This window comes from Lactuca virosa, chromosome 7 (genome assembly GCF_052849685.1).
Source record: "Lactuca virosa cultivar CGN04683 chromosome 7, Lactuca_virosa_CGN04683_v6, whole genome shotgun sequence".
NCBI classification, from domain to species: Eukaryota; Viridiplantae; Streptophyta; class Magnoliopsida; order Asterales; family Asteraceae; genus Lactuca; species Lactuca virosa.
This window is the reverse complement of record NC_136432.1, coordinates 8,848,880-8,856,297: the sequence shown is the minus strand read 5'-3', so window position 1 is coordinate 8,856,297 and position 7,418 is coordinate 8,848,880.

Below are 7,418 nucleotides of genomic sequence, written 5' to 3'. Positions count from 1 at the left end.
AACTTTTGATTGAAATCTCATAAGACTTCCCATCACTTTCTGAACGATTCTAAACATAGTTTTACTTCAATTCTAGTAAAAACTATCTGTTAGAACTCAACGCTCAAATTCATATAATATTTCATTATATTATTCACTTTTAAAATTACATAACACGATAACTGAATGTGTATGTTACAAATACCTCCTCCTTTTGAGGATTTCGTCCCCGAAATCACAACGATTTAAACAATTGGGGATATTTTTCTCTTATCTCATTCTTATTTTCCTAAGTATAATTTGGGCCTCGATGGTGTTTCCACTTGACAAGCACCAACTCCACTTCTTTATTACGCAATTCAGTCGTTCTTTCGTTCACGATCTCTTCAGGCTCTTCTACATATCTTAATTTATTATCCAGTTTCACCTCGGATAACAGGATCGTTTCATCATATATGCTTAAACATTTACGCAGATAACTTACATGAAACACATCATGAATATCTGCCAAATCTTCTGGCGATTCCAAACGGTATACCTGCTTACCAATTCTCTGGATGATTTTGAAAGGTCCAACAAATTTAGGACTCAATTTTCCTTTCTTTCCAAATCGCATAATGCCTTTCCATGGGGATACCTTTAGCATTACAAATTCATCCACCTGAAGTTCTATGGGTCGTCTTCTCTTTACTGCATAGGACTTCTGTCGATCCTGGGCCGCTTTCATTCTTCCTCGTACAATTTGAATCTTGTCAATGGCGTCTTGAATTATTTCAGGACCACCAAGGACTTTCTGTCCTACAATACGCCAACATATTGGAATACGACATTTACGTCCATAAAGTGCTTCATACACCTTCAGTATATTTTATACTGTTTGGATTGTTCTCTCCGTCTGACCATCTGTTTGGGGATAACAAGTTGTGCTGATAGCGACACGAGATCTCAATTCATATTGCATACTTGCCCAAGAATGAGAAGTGAAGCTACTATCACGATCGGAAGTAATCTTTAGCGGTACACCATGTCTCGCAACAGTATCATCCAAGTATACTTGTGCGTATTTCTCTATTGGAGCTGTCTCACACATGGCAACAAAATGTGCACTCTTAGTTAGTCGGTTGATAACTACCCAAATGCTATCATTCTGTCTAGCAGACTTTGGCAATTGGAGCAGCACTAGACTATGGACTACTACTAGCTATACGGGCCGGCCTTGGTGCCTTAGACCCGTTCCTACTGGAGGAAACTCACCTCGAATGCCAGCTGTGAAATCTCGTGTGAGTTTCCTCCAGTAGGAATGGGTCTAAGGCACCAAGGTCGGCCCGTATAGCTAGTAGTAGTACTGGACTATGGTCCGATGCCGGGCCTGATGTAGGTTTATATGTTTTCCGAATTTTGATCCGATGTCGGGGCGGTCCCGAGGAATGTTTGTATGCTTGATGTCTTTATGATTCTTGCATGTGTTGTATTGTATGTTTCCGGACTTCGGTCCGATGTCGGGGCGGTCCCGAGGAATGTTAGTATGTTACCGGATGATGGTCCGATGTCGGGCGGGGCCCGAGGTATGTTTAAGTGTTAATGATATGTACTTAGGTTTATGTGTATTACTGATTATGCTCTTATGTATTCTGAGATTAGCTTGATGTCGGGCGGGGCCCGATGCCGAATAGGGTTCGATTCCGGGCGGGGCCCGATGCCAGGAAAGCCGATGTCGAGCTTGACTCGATGTAGCAGGGGGCAAGATATGTTATGTGATATGTATATGGTATGTGGTAGTCGGGGAGACTCACTAAGCTTCATGCTTACAGTTTTCAGTTTTGGTTTCAGGTACTTCCGCTAGCAAGGGGAAGAGCTCAGGATGACTGCATGGCACACACCATTGTTTTTAGCCTGGGAGGATTCACTCTGATTTATGATATGTGATTTTGATACATTGACAGATTTGATGATGTTTTGAGATACATGACTTGTGGTTTTATTATGATATGGATGGATTATGGTTTTTCATAAATGATTTAAAAAGAATATTTGGGTCTATATTATTGGGATGTTTCAGATGGACTTCGTGCATATTCCTTAGGAAAATCCTTAAGAATAAATATTGAAGAATAGATGATTCTTAGGATAGATCATTAAAAATAAAGAAGATAATGGGGATGGGTAATATGGTTAATTGTTGGACATGAAGTATGTGAAGAAACAAATTAACTATATTATTATGGGTTGAAAACCCCATGTACTCTACATGTTTCCCAACCTGACCCACTCAGTTTATTTATATCACAAGTATCGATGCGAAGATACATTACACTGAGAGATTAAAGGAGATGTAAATCATTAGTGTAAATGAATGTAAGGTATGTTTATGCTTATGTTTCGGTATTAACGATGACACCCCAATGTTTTAATATAAATAAAATACATTTCTTCGAATATGCTTTGATAATATATTTATCATATTTTGGGGGACAAATTCCGCAATAATATTCTTCAAAAATGATACTTTGATTTTAAAATAAGCATAAATAAATTTTTTAAAATGACCGTGAATTTGGGGATGTCATATCTGATAGTGCACATCTTCCTATTTTCATGATATTGATTTTTAGGACACCCTGATATGACTTTACTTTTGAAACAATGGTTCTTTTTGTAAACAATTATGGTTAATGGTTGTTTTTGAAAATTTTAAATTTTTATGATTTTTGAAGTGTTACATTTATATTGACGGACTCCTATTAATGAGATCTTTGTTTCTCGTTTAGATTGTTTCAGCTAAAAATCAACCGATCTAAAATTCAATTTCTATGCTAATACGGTTACGATGAAATATTAGAAAAATCATAGCTTCCTCTCATGAACTAAGATTTAGACGTTCTCTATATGCACGCTCTTGGTTTTACGGTTACAACAACTTTTGTTTAGATCACTGAGGCTAATACGCTATCTATCTCTAATTCACTATTTACGACACTCGATGTCGTATAGGGTCGAACACGAAACTTCAACGAATCGTAACTTCTTCGATATACCTCGGATTGAAGTGTTCCTTATATCTTCGAAATCCTCATCATGACTACCTTCTCTTTCATCAAGGATATTCGGCCTAATTATTGTTCTATTTTAGACGTGTATTTTATTCATATTTTATTATATCGATTTAAGCACGTATACTACATATAATTACACATAGATCACATAATACTAAAATATTTCTCTTTATTTATTATTAGAAAATGTTACAATTGTTGACTATTACAATTACATCATTTTATTAATGTCTACCGAGAAACGCAGGTGTTACAAGTATTTATCTTTTCTGTTTTGTTTTTTATCCAATCCAAGGGAACCTAATCTTCTTGACTCGGTTGAGTTGGTAAATGAGTCGTGCCTCGAGATTAGACTTGTTCGTTTTTCATAAAAAAAATCTTACAGTGACCTAGTCACACATGAACACGCCTCCCGAAGCTACGCGTGCAAAACAGAAAATTAAGAGGTTTTCAACACCGAAGCATAATAATAGATAAATGTTGGCTTTTGGAACTCACGACCGGTCTCAATGTTCGTAAATGCTCAATTATAACAAAATTCCAAATTCTAGAAGAATATAAAATGAATATAAAGTTTCAGTGACGCGAACTTTCCAGCACTCTAAAAACTCATTTCTACCTATTCCCTTCTAAGTATCCTGCTTGGGAATCTACTTTGAAAATATGCAGAAAAAGGAAATAGATTTATAAACAAGTTGTTGAAATAGTTATAGTTCTAGTTCTCAATGTTGTCATTTAACTTGATTATGACTTGATGTAATTCATGATTGCTATTCTAAGTTGGTACTGAAAGGTATTAACACGCTCTAATACCCCTCGTTTGTCAAATTATCTAACCAAAACACGCTATTTGACTAGACCTAGCTTTACTAATTCAACCTAACCATGCTCTCAGATTGTATTTAAAAGTTGCATTAAGTTTTGTACAAGCTTCCCAACAATGTTCATTTCTTCTCATACGCTCGAAAGTATGAAAACATGTGATATATGTTCTACAGTAAGAAAACCTATTGTTTGTTACCAATCATTAACTATATAGAATGATTAGTTGCCCTAAAAGTTATTTAACTACACAAGAATTCAATTCATATAAGCGGTCAATAAAATATAACTCGAATTCAAGGATTCTAGTTTAAACAAGAAGAAATCACTAGAATATAATCAAAAATCAAGTATCAAGCCATACGTTTCAAGTCAAGCAATCAACATGTTTTGAACAAGAACTAGAAATTAGGGTTTCTTAGCCACACATGGCTAAGAACAAATCAAACAACAAAAAGATGGAAATGGAAGTGTTTAATTCTTACAAATGGAAATAAAAAATGTTTGCAATGATTACTAGCCTTTAAGAACTCCCAAAAATCTCCCAAAAGCGGCAAAACTTGCTCCCAAAACCATCTCTGATGAAAAATGGCGACTTCACTTATTTTATTAAGGACTCACATGCTTGCCATAAGACCATGCATTTTTAGCATCGTCATGCCTTTTTGCCTATGTGTTTTTAGCATGACCATGCCTTTTTGCTAAAACTCCAATAAGTCTTCAGACTTGGCTCCGTCTTCGGTCTAGCTTCACCACGAGTCATGTTGCTCAAATATGTGATAAAAAGGACAAACACGACACGTGTCGGTGTGACATAACATGTGTTTCAAACGTAGTCATTTGCTATGATGATATGCAATGACTAGGGTTATGTCTTCATGTTTTCTTCCATGACATGATCGGTCCATCTTCTCTTCATGCTCCAATGCTCCAATCTCCAAGCTAGTCTTCATAGTTCCAATGCTCCAAGCTCCATAACATGACAACCCGAAACTTCTATTTTGCGCAACAATTCAATTCAGTCAACGTCAGACCCGTTTCTGCTATCTTTTAGCATCGTTTAGGGTCCTTTTAAGTGCTCTAATCTTAAGTGCTATGAAGGATTGACTTTAGGGATGAGTTATCAAAGTCGTAAAGTAGCAAATCGGGCCATACACTCTCTCAAGAGGAGTGTACGGCCGCACGCATGGGTGTACGGCCGTACACCCCCCCTCATGGCCGCACACTCAAGGTGGTGGGTCACCCACCCCTATATATATGAGTAGACCCCCTTCCTTCACTCCTTTCTTCCCTTGGCTGCACACTACTCCTTCCCCTCTCAAGTTTCTTCAACCGTGAACCCTCTAAGGCTTCAAAAACGTAAGTATTCCATCCTATAGCTTGTTATACTCGAAAGACCTCTTGATTCAAGCCTTGGTTCATCAAGTTGCATCATATTCTTCATCCCTTGAAGGAGTACGGCCGCACACCTTCATAAGGTTGGCCGTACACCCCCTTAAAGGCCCTCCAAAGTGAGAGTTTGACCCCTATCTTCTAGTTGGACATGACTCTAGCCTTGATTCACCTGAAAGTCAACAAATTTGGCAAGAACATGAAGGGTGTACGGCCGCACACACCTCTTTGGTAGGGGTGAGTGTCACACCCCCAAACCAAGGATGGCGGAAACGTCCTGGGGTGGAGGACTTCATGTATAGTATCATAACAACAATTGTAATAGTAATTCAAGCAAACACAACCAACATATATATAATTGAAAAAGTTACATCATTGTATGAATTACATGTTTACGAATCAATTACAATATGTTGACAAAATATGAAATAGTAGACGCCTTAGCGTCCCATCCTCAAAAGCACTTGGTTACCTGTTTAATGATTTCCTGAGAATACAAGTTGTTTGAAAAAGTGTCAACACAAAGGTTGGTGAGTTCATAAACTTTTGTTTGGTATTATTAAAAGCCTTTCGTTTATAAAAGTAGTATTTGTTTTAGAAAAATCCAATATTTTCCTTAAAATGTATATGTAGTCTTAAATCCAAAGACCGAAATGTATAAGTAACTTTTCTTACTTATAATAAATAATGTAAGTTTAAATCGACATAAACTCGTTTAATTTTAATGAAGTTCCCGTAAATTCCAATATTCATTAATACATTATGTGAGTTTATTAAAGCCTTTTCTTGTAAAAGTAGTGTTCGTTCCATAAAATCCAATATTTTCCTTAATGTGTAAATGTAGTCTTAAAACCCAAAGACCGAAATGTACAAGTAATTTGTCATATTTATAGTAAAACAATGCAAGTTTAAATCGACATAAACTCGTTAAATTTTAATGAAGTTCCCGTAAATTCCAATGTTTATTAATACTTTATGTGAGTTTATTATAACCATACTATGACCAAGGTTGCCTAAAACGACGTTCTTCAGGCGTCGGAAATGTTATGACATTTGTCACCCCAGACCTATCGGTCTAACTGTTGCATGCAGTTTAGGTGTGGGTTTGTCAAACCCAATATAGATCTATACACAACTATCACGCTCTCCCTCAAGGAGACTCTGGTTACAATACAGGACTTAATGGTAATTTGAAGTAAATGTCTCACAAAGTCATTAACGGAATTACGTGTTATGAAAACTTGGTACCGTATGGCCGTACCTTGCTTAATGAAAATATCCTTTGTATAAATGTACCCTTTTTAAATGTATGTGTTATGTAATGTATCATAAACTATACCTATTATAGTTTATCAACCAAGGGTAGTACGTAGTAATGTATGCAAACTATATTCAAAATAGTTTATTAAATGTTTGAATGTATCGGTTGTACTTTGATTATAATCACTTGTTATTCTTTATATTTTATATGTCGAAATCCATTTTTAAACTGATGTGTGTCTAAATATTAAGATAAAATGTCATATATTGCAATAACATATAATCACATAAAGATATACACCTTGCTCAACATGTTACAAGGTGAAATGAAATTGACAGCAACTTTTCGTTGAATACAGTTTCTGTTACTGTTCTTAGAAAATTTATAGAAAAATCATCAAAGCTCTAAATCCAAATCCGCAAATTCTGAGAGTTTGGAATATGAGTCTAGTTTGTTCGTAAATTTTATCATGATTTTTAGTGATCTCTAACAGAGGTGTAAATGTTCATAATCACAGACTGGTCCGGGTTTGCCTCTGAAATGATAGGCAGTTTTGTAAAAATCACCATAAACTGTAGAAAAATCATATGGAGATGTGCAAGTAGCCATTTTAAAGCTAAGAGTTTGAACTACTTGCACCTGGAACAGTTTTGAAAACTAAAATATTTAAGTTGACCAAAACAGTCCGTGATCGAAGTTCATCTTTTCTGATGTAATCTGATAGAAAACGTTTAATTGTGTTCTTGATGATTTTACTTGTATTCCCCCCTTAAAACTTAAGAAAAACATGTAAATGTAGGGGTATGAACTCACCTTATGTGTTCTTAGAGGATGGATGTTGGAGAAGAGAAGTGTTCAACTCAAAAACACTTAGAAGATGCCTTGACGAATCGAGAACCAAGAGTGGAAGA